Raw genomic sequence first — 20,247 nt, forward strand, 5'->3', positions numbered from 1 at the left:
GAGCGGAGCCGCGCGCGCCAGCACATGACAGCAGGGGACGGGAACGGGTAAGTGACCTGGGACGCGATTCGCGAGCGGGCGCGTCCCGCTGTGCGAATCGCGTCCCCAACGGCCATGACAGTGCAGCGCTCCCGGTCAGCGGGACTGACCGGGGAGCTGCAGGGAGAAAGACGCCGTGAGCGCTCCGGGGAGGAGCGGGGACCCGGAGCGCTAGGCGTAACAACAACCCTATTGTTAAAGCATCACATAATGTGTGGTTAAAATACCTAAAAGCTGCAGCTTTCGACAGTGTTGTCTCAGAAAGCCCCCCCCACCCCCTTACGTTTATTCAGGCTTCCATTCATCAGCTAGATTTACAGAGATGGTCCCTTCAAAGTATCACTCATGTTAGACATTTATATGAAGCAGGGCACTTAATGACGTTCCAAATACTACCATCAAAATATTACATACACAAACGGGATTTCTACATGTATCTGCAAATTAGGCATTTCCTTCATACTCTGACCCCTTCAGGTGTCCACCGTCACCCAGCAATGCTTGCCTTTTTAAACAGTAACATGAAGGGACTGAGTATGATGTATGCCACTTTTTTACATTCTACTAGCTTTCACAAATCTCATCCGTTCCGTACCTGGGAAAATCATTAGGCATCACTCTAGAAGAACAAGACTGGAAACAGGCATTCCAAATTGCACACAAGGCTTTCCAGTGTGTCTCCCACATGGAATCCCTGAGTAAAACCACATTACAATGGTACTATACTCCTGAACGATTGTCACTTACATACCCTGACTCCTCCCCCCTGTGTGCGTGGAATTGTGGTAACAAGGGTAACCTTCTGCATATCCTGTGGGACTGTCCAGTTATCGCTCCTTACTGGACGGCCTGTAGAACCCTCTTGGAGGAAGTATTACACGTACAGACTCCCTGGTCCCCCAAATCGTTTTACTTCTTATTAATATGCAATCTATTCCTCCAAACCTGCGTGAATTGACCTGCATTATTTGTATTGTTGCCAAAATTACACTTTTATCACTAAAGAATGAAAGTCTTCAATTGTGCCCTCTATCACAGAAGTAGTGAATAAATTGAATGTAACTTGCACCTATGAACGCACTATAGCCTTGGGGAATGGTATATATCATAAATTTCACACCCGTTGGGCTAACTGGATGACCTACTCCTACTCTATCAAGATATGACACACATTGTACACCAGCCCACCCTACATCCCTTCAGTTCATCCCACCTACCCTTTATAGTGCTGTTTGCAATCTCACGCACCACCCTCTTTATTACACGTATAGTGTACGTAGGGCATATTTTTGTTATTCTAGCTTTAATAGACCGTTAACTTTAGTTATCATAGCAGACACTGCACTTTTCATTTTTCTTCTAATAGAAAATATTCCTTTGGACATAAGGTATTGAATTGCATCGATTTGAACAGGATTTACCTCCTCACAATAACAGTTGATGTTCTTTATGTTCATGTTTTATTTGTTTGTGAGATATGTTTCTCATATGCCTAATACTGATGCTAATACTTTGGTTGTACTGAAAGCTCTCACAGCTTATAACTATATCAAACTCTGTATGGCATTGTTATTTTATGCTTGTTTATTGTTCCTTGTGAATACCAAAAGTTTTTCTTCAATAAAAATTATTGAAACCGAATGTGAATTTCCTAAATCCCCCCCATAAACGTTCACATTTTTGGGCTTTAAAAGAAAAATAAAGAATTGGGTAGCTCTAAAACCAAAATAATGACTTATGGGTGCCAGGCGAGTACTAACGTGGAGGTTGTGTATTCCGTAATACCTAAACGATATTATAGGTAGCTATATACACAGTCATGTGTATATAGAATACCTCAAGGCTGGACTTGATTATAGTATATTTTATAAAAGCTAGTATATAAAAAATTCTTATATATGAAAATTTATATTAAAAAGAGTGTGTATATATATATATATATATATATATATATACAACCAAAGGATATATTGGCCAGCACCATTGATCCAAACTATTGCAAAAACCTGGCTTGCAGGTGCAAGCTGCTGGGCTAAATATACAGCAACAGGAAAATACAGCAGCACACTGCCAGCACAAAGATATAGATGAAACATGAGTATATAGATAGAACATGAAAAGCTATACAGCTGTAATGCAATAAATGAAGATATGAAACTATGAAAATATGAGTTATTTAGCTTGCAAATTTGGCGCCAAATAGCGTGGACCGTCCCACCACGATAAGGTAACCTCATTCTGGGATGAACCCTACACTGTGTATATGCCTCTGTGTGAACAGTACAACAGGCATTGCAAGGTCTGAAACATCCAAGGCACCTTATATACACCTAATAGAGGTGGATGGGGTGCAGGAGCCAACATGGAGGTAGCCACTCCCCCGTATGTGTAATACAACCAAAGGATAAATTGGCCAGCACCATTGATCCAAACTATTGTAAAAACCTGGCTTGCAGGTGCAAGCTGCTGCGCTAAATATACAGCAACAGGAAAATACAGCAGCACACTGCTAGCACAAAGATATAGATGAAACATGAGTATATAGATAGAACATGAAAAGCTATACAGCTGTAATGCAATAAATTAAGATATGAAACTATGAAAATATGAGGTACTTAGCTTGCAAATTTGGCGCCAAATAGCGTGGACCGTCCCACCACGGTAAGGTAACCTCATTCTGGGACGGACCCTACACTGTGTATATGCCTCTGTGTGAACAGTACAACAGGCATTGTACCCCACCCACCTCTATTAGGTGTATATAAGGTGCCTTGGATGTTTCAGACCTTGCAATGCCTGTTGTACTGTTCACACAGAGGCATATACACAGTGTAGGGTCCGTCCCAGAATGAGGTTACCTTACCGTGGTGGGACGGTCCACGCTATTTGGCGCCAAATTTGCAAGCTAAGTACCTCATATTTTCATAGTTTCATATCTTCATTCATTGCATTACAGCTGTATAGCTTTTCATGTTCTATCTATATACTCATGTTTCATCTACATCTTTGTGCTAGCAGTGTGCTGCTGTATTTTCCTGTTGCTATATATATATATATATATATATATATATATATATATATATGTATATATATATATACATACAATATGTAAAAAAAAATTAAAATTATATAAAAATAATAATAGTACAATAGGATTCGGTCTGTATAAATTGATTAGTTTTTATTTGTAAAAAAAAAAAAAAATATATATATATATATATATATATTAGTTGTTAGCTTGCTGCCCCCTCTGCAGGGCCCTTGCTCGGGGCAGTATAGGCTATTTATTATAAAATGCAGTAAAATGTTAAGATAATAATTAAAAGAATACAGTTAAAAGAATAGGCCAAAACTACCAACTAGTACTGGTATCTTCTTAGTACAATAGTGTATCGATATACAGTTAGTATACTGAAGTTCCTTTTGATATATTGCAACAAAGTATATAGTTAGTATAAAGCAACAAAGTTCCTTAGACACTTGTTGGAGATACAGTGGTAGTTTCTGTATCTTTTGTGCATGTATAAAAAATGTTTTCCAAAATGGTATAGTCTTGTATATTGTTGGTCCACAGCACCACTCACCGCCCTGTTCCTGTGAGGTCCCGATAGCTTGTAGACGGAGCTTGACGGAGCTTGTAGATGGAGCTTGCACGGATGAGACCGAGGATTGGGGGAGGGAGTAATATGGGGTGCGGGGGTGAAGAGCCAAGAATGGGTGGGCAGGGGGGTTTGATGATGAGACTGAGTGTGGGGTGTATGGGGTGAAGAGGATACCGAAGATGGAGGGGAGGGGGCATTGGGGTGAGAAGCTGACCAAGCATGGGGTGGGGGGGTTGATAATACAGAGGATGGGGTGAGGAGTATGCGGTGTATGGCAGTATTATATTCAGAGGGTACAGTGTGTGGTAGTATTATATTCAGAGGGTACAGTGTGTGGTAGTATTATATTCAGAGGGTACATTCTGTGATAGTATTATATTCAGAGGGTACAGTGTATGGCAGTATAATATTGGGAGGGTATAGTGTGTGATAGTGTTATATTGGGAGGGTACAGTGTGTGGCAGTATTATATTCAGTGGGTACAGTGTGTTGCAATAATATATTTAGAGGGTACAGTGGTAGGCAGTATTATGTTCAGGGGGCACAGTGTGTTGCAATAATATATTTAGAGGGTACAGTGGTAGGCAGTATTATATTCAGGGGGTACAGTGTGTTGCAATAATATATTTAGAGGGTACAGTGGTAGGCAGTATTATATTCAGGGGGTACAGTGTGTTGCAATAATATATTTAGAGGGCACAGTGCGTGGCGGTATTATATTCAGGGGGTACGGTGTATGGCAGTATTATATTCAGGTGGTACAGTATTTGGCAGAATTGTTATGAGTGTTATAATGAATATTGTTATGAGTGTTATAATGAATATTGTCTTTATACAGAGAATTTGGATCTGCTGACAAATTAAGGAACCAATGATGTTCGGGCATCAGACTCTGCAGAGAAGATGTAGCTGGAAGAAGTCCTGGCATCTGGACCAGATAAAGAAGGAAAGGAAAGACAACAGAGAAGACATCACTCAGGTCACTGATATCATTATGTATTCTTCTGACTGCCCCATCAGCTGGAGTCCCTTGTAAGTTCTGCAGTGATGATGGGGGACACTGTACCCCATTCTGTTGCAAAACAACAACTTCCTTAATTCCTGATGCTCTTCAGACATGATGGGAGTTGCAGCTTTGCAACAGCTGAAGAGCCACTTGAGCCAAGGTGATTGGTGGGGTCCCAGCAGTCTGACCCCCACCATAAAAATGGGCTGCTTATTTTAACCCCTTAAGGACTCAGCCCATTTTGGCCTTAAGGACTCAGACAATGAAATTTTTACGTTTTCGTTTTTTTCCTCCTCGCCTTCTAAAAATCGTAACTCTTTTATATTTTCATCGCCAGACTAGTATGAGGGCTTGTTTTTTGCATGACCAGTGGTCCTTTGTAATGACATCACTCATTATATCATAAAATGTATGGCGCAACCAAAAAACACTATTTTTGTGGGGAAATTAAAAAGAAAAACGCAATTTTGCAAATTTTGGAAGGTTTCGTTTTCACGCCGTGCAATTTACGGTGAAAATTACGTGCGTTCTTTATTCTGAGGGTCAATCCGATTAAAATTATTCTCATTATTACATACTTTTATATTATTGTTGTGCTTAAAAAAAAAATCACAAACTTTTTAACCAAATTAGTACGTTTATAATCCTTTTATTTTGATGACCTCTAACTTTTTCATTTTTCCGTATAAGCGGCGGTATGAGGGCTCATTTTTTGCGCCATGATCTGTAATTTTTTTTGATACCACATTTGCATATAAAAAAATTTTAATACATTTTTATAATTTTTTTTAAATAAAATGTATTAAATAAGTAGCAATTTTGGACTTTTTTTTTTTACGTTCACGCCGTTCACCGTACGGGATCATTAACATTTTATTTTAATAGTTCGGACATTTACGCACGCGGTGATACCAAATAGGTCTATTAAATTTTTTACGCTTTTTGCGGGTAAAATAGGAAAAAACTGACATTTTACTTTTTTATTGGGGGAGTGGATTTTTCCCTTTTTTTTACTTTTAATTTTACATTTTTTAACATTTTTTTTACACTTGAATAGTCCCCATAGGGGACTATTCATAGCAATACCATGATTGCTAATACTGATCTGCTCTATGTATAGGACATAGAACAGATCAGTGTTATCGGTTATCTTCTGCTCTGGTCTGCTCGATCTCAGACCAAAGCAGAAGACGCCGGGAGCCGGACAGAGGCAGGTGAGGGGACCTCCGTGCGGCGTACAGGCGATCAGATCATTCATTGAAATTGCGTACTGCTGCAGATGCCGGGATCTGTATTGATCCCGGCATCTGAGGGGTTAATGGCGGCGGGTCCCTGGCTGCGATCAGCCGTGCATGACACGGGCATCGCTCCGATGTCCGCGGTTATGTACAGGACGTAAATGTATGTCCTGGTGCGTTAAGTACCACCGCACCAGGACGTACATTTACATCCTGCGTCCTTAAGGGGTTAAAATGCCTGGGCCTATTTTTGGTCCCAGTCCAGCCCTGCCTGTAAGCCACTTAAATCACTATGTATTCTCCTGACTGTGTCCCATCAGTGCTGTAGTCACTGATATCTTTGTGCGGCCAAGTAAGGGGGTCGTCGGGGATTGGGAAAGTGGGTCATCAGGGGGTAGGGGGGCCCAGGACAATTTTTCACATCAGGGCCCTGTGGTTTCTAGTAGAGATGAGCGAACTTTTCAAAAATTCGATTCTGGAGATTCGCCGAATTTTGGATTCGCAGCATGGAGGGGTTGGCAGCCTGAGGAGACCATATAGGGGATGAATGTCACAGCCCGGAGTTGCCAGCAGCATGAGTAGGCGCTATGCCTTCACAATCCCTAAGATTAAAAGATTAATTAAGTAAATTCATTTAAATAAATTTAAACCGAAGATTTTGGATAGCGGGTGCTTCCTATGAGAAAATTTGAAATTACCAGACCCAGGCCCAACAGCGTCATCAGTAACCCATATATTGCCTGAATGACACAACCTGTAGTTGGCTGATGCACGAGTACACACCAGGGCTTCACAATCCCCCCCCAAAAAACACTGCAATTTTAGAAATTTTTGGAAAGGCCTTCACAATCCCTAAGATTAAAAGATTAATTAAGTAAATTCATTTAAATAAATTTACTTAATTAATGGCGGGTGCTACCCATGAGAAAATTTGAAATTAACAGACCCAGGCCCAGCAGCGCCATCATTTTTTTATTTGAAATTTAAAACAACCTTTGTGTGTCCTGGACCCCAGCGTGTAGGTACGAAGGACCAAATCCAACAAGCCCCCACAGGGCTCATGTGGCCGTGAAATTTAGGCGAAACGTCTCCATTGCCCTGACCGGCCATTGTTTCCAAGACTTCTCGCCAAGGCAAACCATGTGAAGAACAGCGTGACACTGCCGTGCCCTGCACACATGGTATACTGAAGGGCCACTGAGACTTGTCCGGGCAGTGGAGGCTTAAGACACAGTGGAGGATGTGGAGGCGTAGTAGCACACTGTCGCAGGACCAACGGGCTGACAGAGTGTAGCAGGAAGCAGCATTGAGTACACAGCAGGGCTTCAGAATCCCAAAGAAAAAACAACCATTTTTAAAATAATTTTAAGAATATTTAGGAATATTCTACCTATAAGAATATTGCTACCTATATGTTGCATGAATGACACACCCTGTAGTTGGCTAATGCATGAGTACACACTAGGGCTTCACAATCCCTCCAAAAAAACACAACAATTGTAGAAATTTATGAAGATGTCTTATGGATAGCGGGTGCTACCTATGGGAAAATTTGAAATTCCCAGACCCAGGCCCAGCAGCGCCATCAGTAAACCATATATTGCCTGAATGACACAGGCTGGAGTTGGCTGATGCATGAGTACGCACCAAAGCTTCACAATCCCTAATAAAAAAGACAAACATCTTTGACGAAAAATGTTAACGAAAATTTAGGACAGTGAGTGCTCTCTATATATTTCCAGAATGATGCAGTCTGGAGTTGACTGCAGCATGAGGAGACCATTGAAATGAGTGCTTTTTTTATTTGAAATTTAAATCAAAATTAGTGTCCCGGACCCCGCCGTGTGGGTACAAAGGACCTAATCTCACAAGCACCCACAGGGCTCATGTGGCCGTAAGATGTAAGCACAATGGGGGGCATTTACTAATCTTTTACTATGTAGTCTGGTTTTTACCCTGTTTTTTTCTACTTCATTTTTGACTATGTGCGACAAATTTACTAAATTGCTGCACGGCATTAATAAATTTGTCACACATAGGCAAAAGTGGGAAATTTACTTCATGTAGTAGAAAAAATAGTCTGTTCCTTTTTCCTGCTGTCCGAATAGGTTTGGCTGCTGGTTTCCTTCTGGATCTTTTGTTTTTGAGTTTTTTTTTAGCTTTTTCACCACATCTAAATAATTCAATAACTACAGTGGTCCCTCAAGTTACAATATTAATTGGTTCCAGGAAAACCATTGTAAGTTGAAACCATTGTATGTTGAGACCATAACTCTATGGAAACAGGGTAATTGGTTCTAAAGGCACCAAAATGTCATCCAAAAATAGGAAAAAGTGACAAAGAAAAATAAGTAGATAACTAATATAGATAAAGCAAATCCTTACATATAAAAGTAATAAAGATCTGCTGGGAGCTGTAAATCACTGTCTATGTCAGTGTTTCCCAAGCAGGGAGCCTCCAGCTGTTGCAAAACTATAACTCCCAGCATGCCTGGACAGCCAAAGGCTGTCCGGGCATGCTGGGAGTTGTAGTTTTGCAAAAAATGGGGCCACCCTGCTTGGCAAACACTGGTCTATGTAGAGGACAGGAGCTTCTTCAGGGGTCCTGTACAGTACAGGCAATGTCCAAAACAAGTAATGGAGTTGCCCTCACCTGGTGTCCAAAAGAGCAGCTAACCCTGATACAGGTAAAGTGTACAGAACATGTAATACCAGTCAGTGCATACACTTCAGTAATACAGGGGTTTTACCAGTGAATGCCCATTTTGATTGGTTGGTTCTTCCAGCCATTGACACGTTTTACAGATCTGGACTGTCTGTAGCATTGTATGTTGAGTCTGGTTTCAACTTACGATGGTCCAGAAAAGACCATTGTATGTTGAAACTATTGTATGTTGAGGCCATTGTAAGTTGAGGGATCACTGTAAATTGTAGTCATGGCTCAGAAGTGGTAAACGGCGTTTAGTGTGTGTGTGTGTGTGTGTGTGTGTTTATTACATTTTTTTAACACAGTTTTTTTCTCCCTAAATGTACTTACACTTTTTTTTTTTTTGGTTACTTCTTCTACAGATCTGTGTATCCTGTGGACTCCTTCGGATTCGGTGGACTACTTCGATGACCAGCGTTTTTCTTTGCTTGATGTTAATAAAATGGTTAACGAGGGCTTGTGGGGGAGTGATTTTTGTAATAAATTTTTTTTAAAACCTGTTGTGTTTTATTTTTATTTTACTTTACTAGACAGGCTTAGTAGTGGAAGCTGTCTTATAGACTGAGTCCATTACTAAGCCGGGCTTAGCGTTAGCCACAAAAACAGCTAGCGCTAACCCCCAATTATTACCCCGGTACCCAACACCACAGGGGTGCCGGGAAGAGCCGGTACCAACAGGCCCGGAGCGTCAAAAATGGCGCTCCTGGGCCTAGGCGGTAACAGGCTGGCGTTATTTAGGTTGGGGAGGGCCAGTAACAATGGTCCTCGCCCACCCTGGTAACGTCAGGCTGTTACTGTTTGGTTGGTATTTGGTTGAGAATAAAAATAGGGGGACCCTATGCGTTTTTTTAATATATTTAATTATTTATTTAAAAAAAAAAACGCATAGGGTCCCCCCTATTTTCATTCTCAGCCAAATACCAACCAAACAGTAACAGCCTGACGTTCCCAGGGTGGGCGAGGACCATTGTTACTGGCCCTCCCCAGCCTAAATAACGCCAGCCTGTTACCACCTAGGCCCAGGAGCGCCATTTTTGACGCTCCAGGCCTGTTGGTACCGGCTCTTCCCGGCACCCCTGTGGCGTTGGGTACCGGGGTAATAATAGGGGGTTAGCACTAGCTGTTTTTGTGGCTAGCGCTAAGCCCAGGTTAGTAATGGACTCTGTCTATAAGACAGCTTCCACTACTAAGCCTGTCTAGTAAAGTAAGAAAAAAACACAACAGGTTTTAAAAAATTTTTATTACAAAAAACACTCCCCCACAAGCCCTCGTTAACCATTTTATTAAAATCAAACAAAGAAAAACGCTGGTCATCGAAGTAGTCCACCGAATCCGAAGGAGTCCACAGGATAAACGGATCTGAAATGAGAAGAAAACAAAAAAATGGGTTAGTACATTTATTATCACCTGCTCACACATCTCCCGCCCCGCACGACTACAACTGCCAGCATGCCCTTACAGTAAGGACATGCTGGGAGTTGTAGTTGTGTGGTGCAGGAGATGTGTGAGCAGGTGATAATAAATGTGACAAGCTTGTCCCCTGCCCCCAGCTGCAGGACTACAACTCCCAGCATGCCCTTACAGTAAGGTGGGGCGGAGGCCGGGCACAGTGTTTCCCAACCTGGGACTTGTAGTTTTGCAACATCTGGAGGCACCCTGGTTGGGAAACACTGTTTTAGGCCAGTGTTTCCCAACCAGGGTGCCTCCAGATGTTGCAAAACTACAAGCCCCAGCATGCCTGGACAGTCAAAGGCTGTCTAGGCATGCTGGGAGTTGTAGTTTTGCAACATCTGGAGGCAACCTGGCTGGGAAACACTTGCCTAAAACAGTGTTTCCCAACCAGGGTGCCTCCAGATGTTGCAAAACTACAAGCCCCAGCATGCCTGGACAGTCAAAGGCTGTCCAGGCATGCTGGGAGTTGTAGTCTTGCAACATCTGGAGGCACCCTGGTTGGGAAACACTGGCCTAAAACAGTGTTTCCCAACCAGGGTGACTGTTTTAGGCCAGTGTTTCCCAACATCTGGAGGCACCCTGGTTGGGAAACACTGTTTTAGGCCAGTGTTTCCCAACCAGGGTGCCTCCAGATGTTGCAAAACTACAACTCCCAGCATGCCTGGACAGTCAAAGGCTGTCTAGGCATGCTGGGAGTTGTAGTTTTGCAACATCTGGAGGCAACCTGGCTGGGAAACACTGGCCTAAAACAGTGTTTCCCAACCAGGGTGCCTCCAGATGTTGCAAAACTACAAGTCCCAGCATGCCTGGACAGTCAAAGGCTGTCTAGGCATGCTGGGAGTTGTAGTTTTGCAACATCTGGAGGCAACCTGGCTGGGAAACACTGGAATAAAACAGTGTTTCCCAACCAAGGTGCCTCCAGATGTTGCAAAACTACAAGTCCCAGCATGCCTGGACAGTCAAAGGCTGTCTAGGCATGCTGGGAGTTGTAGTTTTGCAACATCTGGAGGCAACCTGGCTGGGAAACACTGGCCTAAAACAGTGTTTCCCAACCAGGGTGCCTCCAGATGTTGCAAAACTACAAGTCCCAGCATGCCTGGACAGTCAAAGGCTGTCTAGGCATGCTGGGAGTTGTAGTTTTGCAACATCTGGAGGCAACCTGGCTGGGAAACACTGGCCTAAAACAGTGTTTCCCAACCAGGGTGCCTCCAGATGTTGCAAAACTACAAGCCCCAGCATGCCTGGACAGTCAAAGGCTGTCCAGGCATGCTGGGAGTTGTAGTCTTGCAACAACTGGAGGCACCCTGGTTGGGAAGCCTGCGCAACTTACCGGCTTCCGTAGGATCCAGCGCTGCACGACACTGCCGCGCGACAGTGCCGCGCGACGATCTCCGACAGCGATCGTCGCTGGAGCCTCGGAAGGGTAAGTGAACCTCTTCGCCGGTCCCCTTCAGCTGTTTAGTTTTGCAACAGCTGGAGGACTACAGTTTACAGACCACAAACCAGGGGTCTGCAAACTGTGGCCCTCCAGCTGTTGCAAAACTACAACTCCCAGCATGCCTGGACAGCCAATGGCTGTCCAGGCATGCTGGGAGTTGTAGTCTTGCAACATCTGGAGGCACCCTGGTTGGGAAACACTGTTTTAGGCCAGTGTTTCCCAACAAGGGTGCCTCCAGCTGTTGCAAAACTACAACTCCCAGCATGCCCGGACAGCCAATGGCTGTCCAGGCATGCTGGGAGTTGTAGTCTTGCAACATCTGGAGGCACCCTGGTTGGGAAACACTGTTTTAGGCCAGTGTTTCCCAACAAGGGTGCCTCCAGCTGTTGCAAAACTACAACTCCCAGCATGCCCGGACAGCCAAAGGGTGTCCAGGCATGCTGGGAGTTGTAGTCTTGCAACATTTGGAGGCACCCTGGTTGGGAAGCTTGCGCAACTTACCGGCTTCCGTAGGATCCAGCGCTGCACGACACTGCCGCGCGACACTGCCGCGCGACACTGCCGCGCGACAGTGCCGCGCGACGATCTCCGTCAGCGATCGTCGCTGGAGCCTCGGAAGGGTAAGTGAACTTCTTCGCCGGTCCCCTTCAGCTGTTTAGTTTTGCAACAGCTGGAGGACTACAGTTTACAGACCACACACCAGTGGTCTGCAAACTGTGGCCCTCCAGCTGTTGCAAAACTACAACACCCAGCATGCCCTGACAGCCAAAGCCTATGGCTCTCAGGGCAGGAGCCCGGGCTGACATTACAGTGCAGCCGCCCGGGCTCCTCATACGGTCTCCCCGCTACCCCCCTTGTCTCCCGCCCGGGCTCCGCATACGGCCTCCCCGCTACCCCCCCTCCCCTTGTCTCCCGCCCGCGCCGCTCAGCTCCCGCTGCTACAAGACTACAACTCCCAGCGTGTCCTCACTGTAAGGCCATGCTGGGACTTGTAGTCTTGCAACAGCAGACAGATGGGAGTTGTGTGGCGCTGGCAGGTGAGAGGGGGGGGGGATGTAAATCACTGTAGTGTCCCGGTAGCGCAGTGAGGGTAGCGGGGAGAAAGTATGTCGGAGCCCGGGCGGCAGCAGCTTTTCCTGCTCCATGTTGGAGCTGGAGTAAATTTAGTCAATTTTTATGGCCGTTGCGACAGTTTATTGCGCAACTGCGACTGTCTCAGTTAATAAATTCCTGACCACTGCAAGTAAAAACTGAAAACTTGCGTAAATTAAGCGGGAATTTTTTTTTTGACTTTCTAGCTCTTGCTAGGGAAAGTCGCACAATTTATAGGGTAGGCGCAATTGCGACAATTTTGCGCCAAAAATAGTCCGAAAAAAATGACTAAACCCCTTAGTAAATGCCCCCCAATGTCTCCATAGCCCTGACCGGCCATTTTTGGTTTTTGTATCTTTGTTTAAGAACAAGCGCATATCCAAGAGTCCAGAAGACTCTATAATGCAGGACTGTGGACCCCCAAAAGACATTCTTCATCCCTCTGCATATTTTTTTACTTAAAAAATCACACGCAACAATCGTTCAATGGTGTAATGGTTATTATTGTGGAAAATTCTAGTTTATTGCTGTGATAATTATCAGAAAATTTGAAAAAAAAACACTACCCAAGAGTGTTTAATAACCCCATACATTGCACCATATATGTTGAAATTTAAATTAAGCATGTATGTATGTATTTCAAAAATCCTAAAATTAAAGGCCCAAGCCCAGAAGCATCATGAAGTCAAGTAGTTCCTGAAAGACACAGGAGCAGTCAGGAGTAGGCATCAGCAGTACCCAAGAGGCTTTAATAACCCCTTACATTGCAAGATCACTCGCGAGATCGAGCAATAACAGGTGTGCTATGCCCTCAGATGTCCGGGGCTGCATGCGCGCTACACTGAACGGACCAGCGTGTGTCTATCTTTCACCGACAGGTGCGGCTAACCCGCTGAACCCCCTTCGCGATAGGGATCAGGGATTGCAATTATTTGCCAGGAAAGAAGAATCACAACTAAGCGCCGGTCATAAGCTCGGGTTCATTAAGTCCCTGCCCTTTGTACACACCGCATGTCTCTACTACCGATTGGATGGTTTAGTGAGGTCCTCGGATCGGCCCCGGCGGGGTAGGAGAAGGCCCTAGCAGAGCGCCGAGAATTTAAAGATCATTGTTGAAATTAGCATTAATCATATATTAGCTACTGCTAAACTTCCAAAAATTTAAGGCCCAAGGCCTGAGGCATCAGGGAGGCAATTATTTCCTGAAAGACACAGAATGAGTCAGGAGCAGTCATTCGCAGTACCCAAGAGGGTATCATAACCATCCCCTTACATTTAAAGATCAATGTTGAAATTTGCATTAAGCATATATTTAGCTACTGCTAAACATCCAAAAATTGAAGGCCCAAGGCCTGAGGGCAGGGAGGCAAGTAGTTTCTGAAAGACACAGAATGAGTATGGAGCAGGCATTCACAGTACCCAAGAGGGTTTCATAACCCCTTACATTTAAAGATCAATGTTGACATTTGCATTAACCATATATTTAGCTACTGCTAAACATCCAAAAATTTTAAGGCCCAAGGCCAGAAGCATCAGTGAGGCAAGTGGTTCCTGAAAGACACAGGATGAGCCAGGAGCAGGCAATCGCAGTATCAAAGGAGGGTTTCATAACCCTAATTGATGAACCAAGAGGGTTTCATAACCAATCATAATTGGGAAATGTTGGTGTGGCACCATGGTCAATCTACTCTGAGGCATCTGGCATAAGTGGCTGGAAATCCTGGCTGATCCATCCCTGATTCATCTTGACAAACGTCAGTCTCTCCACATTTTTGGTGGACAGAGGAGTTCGCCTTGGGGTGACTATGGCCCCGGCCGCACTAAACACCCGCTCTGATGGCACACTACTGGACGGGCAGGACATCTTTTCCAGGGCAAACTCTGCTAGTTGTGGCCATAAATCAAGTTTGGCTGCCCAGAAGTCCAGCGGATCTTCAATGGTTGTTGGCATGGCCATGTCAAGGTATGCCACCACCTGCTGGTTCAGGTCCTGCTCCATGTCTACCTGCTGCTCAGGAGTTGCTTCACTATGCGGGTGAAGAAAACTACTCATCAGCGACTGTAGACTCAGGCTGCTGCTGATTGAGCTGGTACTGCTCCTCCCACCCCTCCCCTCCCCAGCAGCCATGGCAGTGGAAGGTGAGCGCAGAGGGCCCCCCGAGTCAGATCTGCGAGTGGATGGACCATGTGGCCGATAGGCATCAGCCAACTGACTACATAGAATCTCTCTGTAGTAGGTCAGTTTGTCCTCCCTCTCAGTGAGTGTTAAAAAGGCCCCCATTTTGGGACGGTAGCGAGGGTCTAATAAGGTGGAGATCCAGAAGTCATCCCGCTGATGAATTTTGACAATTCGGGGGTCACTACGCAAGCAACTGAGCATGCATCGTGTCATTTGCGCCAGTGACTCGGAGGGACTACCTGCCTCCATCTCCACTGCATACTGCCACGGTGTGTCTGGGTCCTCTGTCTCAACTTCCTCATAACCCTCTAGCTCCTCTGACTGCTCCTGCTCCTCCTCTCCTGTCCGAAAACTAGAAACACTGGCCATCTCATCCAACCTAAACTGTGCTCCGCTCTGCCCCTCATCATCCTCCTCTTCCAGTTCAGCCCCCACAGGGCTCATGTAGCCTTAAGATGTAGGCGCAACGTCTCCATTGCCGTGACCAGCCACGGTTTCAATCATTTGTTGTAGGAAATGTAGGAGTGGAATTACGTCGTTCATGGCGTAATCCAGGCGACTCACAAATAATGTGGCTTCCTCAAAGGGCCTCAGCAAACGGCAGATGTCACGTATGAGCTGCCACTGGTTCACATTGAAGTTACACAGTGGAGTACTCCTATCTGCTTAGATCATCAAGAAATCGGTGATGGCTTTTCTTTGTTCGTATAGTCTGTCCAACATATGGAGGATGGAATTCCAGCACGTGGCAACGTCACAAATAAGACTATGTTCTGGGATAACGTTCTGACGCTGCAGCTCAAGGAAGGTGTGCTTGGCGGTGTACGAGTGGCTGAAGTGCATGCACAGTTTCCTTGCCATTTTCAGGATGTTTTGCAAATGGGGTGAAGACTTGAGGATGTGCTTGACAACCAGATTCAACACGTGTGCCATGCAGGCGCATGTTTCACACTTCCTTGTCGCAGCGCGGAAACAATTTTCTTCCCGTTGTCAGTCACCATGGTTCCCATTTCCAGATTTCGTGGAGTAAGCCATACTCGAATTTCTTTACGAATGAACTTTAGCAGTTCCTCCCCTGTGTGACTCCGTTCGCCAAGGCAAACCATGTGAACAACAGCTTGACACCACCGTGCCCTACACACATGGTACGATGAAGGGCCACCTAGATTTGGACGTGCAGTGGAGGCCGAGGACACGGTGGAGGATGAGGAGGCGGCGTCGCACACTGTAACAGGACCAACTGCCTGTGAGTAAGAGCGTGGGGGAGGAAGCGGTGTGACCTGTCCAAGTTGCTGTTGTGGCTGTGCAGGAACCACATTTACCCAGTGAGCCGTAAAATACATGTATTGTCCCTGCCCGTAGTTATAGCTCCACACGTCGGCGCTGCCGTGCACTTTTGAACATATTGACAGGCTCAAGGACTGGCCCACCTTCTCTTGTACAAACTTATGCAGGGCTGGTACTGCCTTCTTCGCAAAGAAATGATGGCTTGGGACTCTCCACCTTGGCTCGGCACAAGCCATCAATTCTCTGAAAGGTGCAGAGTCCACCACTTGAAAAGGGAGGGACTGCAACACCAGCAACTTGGACAGGAGCACATTCAACTTCTGCGCCGTTGGATGAGTGGGCGCATACTGTTGTCTCTTGGACATGGCTTTGCCGATGGATTGTTGACGGAATGGCTGACTAAAAGCGGGAGAAGCAGGAGCGACAAAAGGAGGGTTTGACACACAGCTCCCTTCGGCTGAGGTGGTGGAGCCTTGGCTGGATGAAGGAGGGAGTGGATGGCCACTGGGTGATGCAGCAGGCTTGACCACTACATCGGAGCCACGGTTCTCCCAGGCCGCTTTATGGTGGCGAAGCATGTGTTGACGCAGGGCCGTGGTGCCGACATTGGGACTCTGGCCACGCTTCACCTTCTGCCGACAGATCTTGCATGTGGCTACATGAACCTCCTCCGGATGCCTTATGAAAACCTTCCACACCGCCGAGTAGCTGATTTTCCCACCCGCAGTCCGCACTAATTGACTGCTACTGGTGCCGTCTCGAGGAACCCCTGTTCCACTACCTCCCGGAAAGGTAGGCTGCCGCGAAGCAGGTGGTCTCCCCCCGGCACGTTTGGCTCCTGAATTTCCACTACTGCCACCACGCTTACTGCCAACCGTGCTACCGCCTTGCTGCCTCAAGGGCAACCTGCAACTCTCTTCTCCTGATGATGATGAAGCCCCTTCTGCACCCGGCTCCCAATTGCGATCGGCTTCATCATCATCAACAGTTGTGTGCACGTCACTGATGTCTTCCTCAGGTTCCCCTCTGCTTCAGGACTCTGAACACTTGCAACACCGCCTCCCACGTCACTCTCCGCATCACTACTTGGCCGCCTAGCGGAGCAAGCGGCGCATGTCTCCTCCCCTTCTTGGCTGTCCAGTAGCTGCTGACTCTCCTCTATTAGATCGTCCTCAGTAAATAGTGGAGCTGAACCCACAGCATAAGATACTTCTTTAGGAGAGGGAACAGCATAGGACAAAGGCAATGGGAGGACACTGACTTCTCCCGGGCCATGCCAGCTGAGGGTTGTGTCTGAGGAACCAACCGACTGTTGACTGAGGGTGTCAGATGTCACTTGTGATGATGTGGATGAGCGTGTTAACCAATCCATGATGGCAGATGGGTTGCTGGTGGAGACAGGACCGCTGGCTGATAACGGGAGCTCAGGCCTCTCGCTGCGGCTCCTGCTGCCACTCGCCCCAAGTCTGCTGCCTACTCTGCCTGAAGTATTTAGGCCTCTGCCACTCCTCTGTGCACGTCCTGGCACTTCTCTGCCTGACATACTTAGTGCGTTTATGAGAGTATTGCAATACGCTACACTACTCTTTAAACAGTATTTGTCTAGAACAGCAGCAGGTGATTACTTTCGTCTGTCCTTGAACAGTATGTAGGCCCTTGACAGATTAACAGGTACTAGATGGTACAATACTTGGATGTACCTAAGCGGTATGCACTGATGAGGGCAGTAATATGCCTAACTATTAGTGTTGCTCACGAATATTCGCAATTCGAATATTATTCGCGAATATCGCATATTCGCGAATTCGCGAATTTCGCGAATATAGCGCTATATATTCGTAATTACGAATATTCGTTTTTTTTTTTTTTTTTTTTTTTTTTTTTTCACAGTACACATCACAGTGATCATCCCTCTCTGCTTCCAGCTTGTGTGGTGTAAAGAAGGCTCTAATACTACTGTGTGAGACTGGCGCGCGAAAATTCGCACATGCGAAAATTCGCATATGCGAAAATTAGCACATGCGAATTTTCATATATGCGAATTTTCGCGTATGTTAATTTTGTATATGCTAATATGCACATATGATAGTTTTCGCATACGCGAATGTTCGCATATGCGAAAATAAAACGGGAATATAACGAATATGCGAATATTCGCGAATATATGACGAATATTCGTCCATATATTCGCGAATATTCGCGAATTCGAATATGGCCTATGCCGCTCAACACTACTAACTATTAGCAGAAAAAAATCTGTATTTTTGTAATACACCAGCCGGTGGATACTATTGTTTGGACTTTGACAGTATGGAGCACCTTGACAGCTTAACAGGTACAAAATGGTACAATACTTGCATGTACCTATGCGGTATGCACTGATGAGGGCAGTTATATATGCGTAACTATACGCAGAAAAAACTATTTAAAAAAAAAAAAAAAACAGCCGGTGAATACTATTGTCTGGACTTGCACAGTATGTAGCCAGCCCCTTGACAGATTAACAGGTACAAAATGGTACAAATGCACTACAGTCCACTGAACAATCACATATTTCTGAACAGCAGCAGGACCCAACAGTGCATCACCACAAAAAAAAAATCCAGGGATTAAACCCTAAATTGCACTCTGTCACACAATTCTGAGCAGCAAAAGATTTGTGGAGCAAATAAAAATAAACTCAATTGGGCTGAAAAATGAGGAGATAAGATGCTTCAGAAAGTTCAGGCAGCTTGGAGATCTGTATGAGGCAGCTGACAGCTATCTGCCCCTCTCTGCTGCAATGCTCAATAACGTGAATAGAAGGTTTAGCAATCGATGATCCTTCTCAGAGTAACAGCAAAGTACTCCGCACTCCTGCCTTTCTCTAATGCTGATGTGACCAGCAGTTGCAGTGTAACGCTGTGGTATAACCTATTCACACACACGCAGTCCCGTCCTCTCCATCTGATTGCATAGATGAAATGAAGAGAGGCAAGATGGCCGCCGATTATATAGGGCCTGTGGCATCACAGGGGTCAGTGAACACTGATAGGCTGCATCTCACATGTGATTCAGGGTCAGCCCGCCTACCTTCATTCCCGCCGCTGTTTCCCACCCTCCCATAATCCTCTGCCCCATGTACTCACATGTGGATCCGCCATCTTAGGTCTCCAATAGCCTGGAACGCTGTAAAATGCAGTTTAATGAAGCGATTCGTGCGATAGAATCGCGGCAATATTCGTATTCATTGCAAATCGAATTTTTCATGAAATTCGTAACAAATTCGGGTTCGTCAACTTCGATTCGCTCATCTCTAGTTTCTAGCTACGCCCCTGACTACAACTCCCATCAGTCCACCACCCTTGCTGCTACCACTACCACCAGCAAGGCCTACACATCCACAACCCATGATCCCCCAAAAAAGAATTTGTTTCTGCATTTTTTTCTTCATACAAAAGCTCTTTCTTCTTTACTATTCTGAAACACCAATCCTGTTGCTTCTCCCAAAACAGGTAATTTTTGGACTGCTTGAAAAAAGCCATTGCATCTTTCAATACCTTTATGTACATTTTAATACCAGTAGACATGTGCCAACAACCAGGGATACTTTATCCAGCTTTATGTTAGTGTGACTCTTTTCTGTGTATTAATGATGACAATAACCCTTTTAAATGCTATAGCTCCTATTGACCACTACGTTTAAGAGCCTAGATTGTAATCCCCTGGGGTGTGGACTAGAGATGAGCAAACTTACAGTAAATTTGATTCTTCACAAACTTCTCGGCTCGGCAGTTGATGACTTTTCCTGCATAAATTAGTTCACCTTTTCGGTGCTCCGGTGGGCTGGAAAAGGTGGATACAGTCCTAGGAGACTCTTTCCTAGGACTGTATCCACCTTTTCCAGCCCACCGGAGCACCTGAAGGCTGAACTAATTTACGCAGGAAAAGTCATCAACTGCCGAGCCGAGAAATTCGTGACGAATCGAATTTACTGTAAGTTCGCTCATCTCTAGTGTGGACTATTGACTTGGGAGGAAATTTGGAGGAAAGTAGACACACAAGAAAACAAACTTTATTTTCCAACATGAATTCATAACACTGAAGTGGACCACAATAATACTGGGGGTTAATGTTAATGCTAATAAAGTTATAACATGTATAAAAAGTGGCTTGAAGGGGTATTCCAAAGGATAGGGGATAAGATGTATGATCGCAGCGGTCCCGC

General features: G+C 45.3%; 1 protein-coding gene across 2 annotated transcripts in view; it reads right to left on the reverse strand.

The window, feature by feature from the left end:
- LOC130275488 (putative gastrointestinal growth factor xP4) overlaps positions 1-20,247 on the reverse strand; it is a 158,247-nt gene that overhangs the window by 77,907 nt on the left and 60,093 nt on the right. The window lies entirely within an intron of this gene.

The sequence above is a fragment of the Hyla sarda genome, chromosome 6 (genome assembly GCF_029499605.1).
Source record: "Hyla sarda isolate aHylSar1 chromosome 6, aHylSar1.hap1, whole genome shotgun sequence".
NCBI classification, from domain to species: domain Eukaryota; kingdom Metazoa; phylum Chordata; class Amphibia; order Anura; family Hylidae; genus Hyla; species Hyla sarda.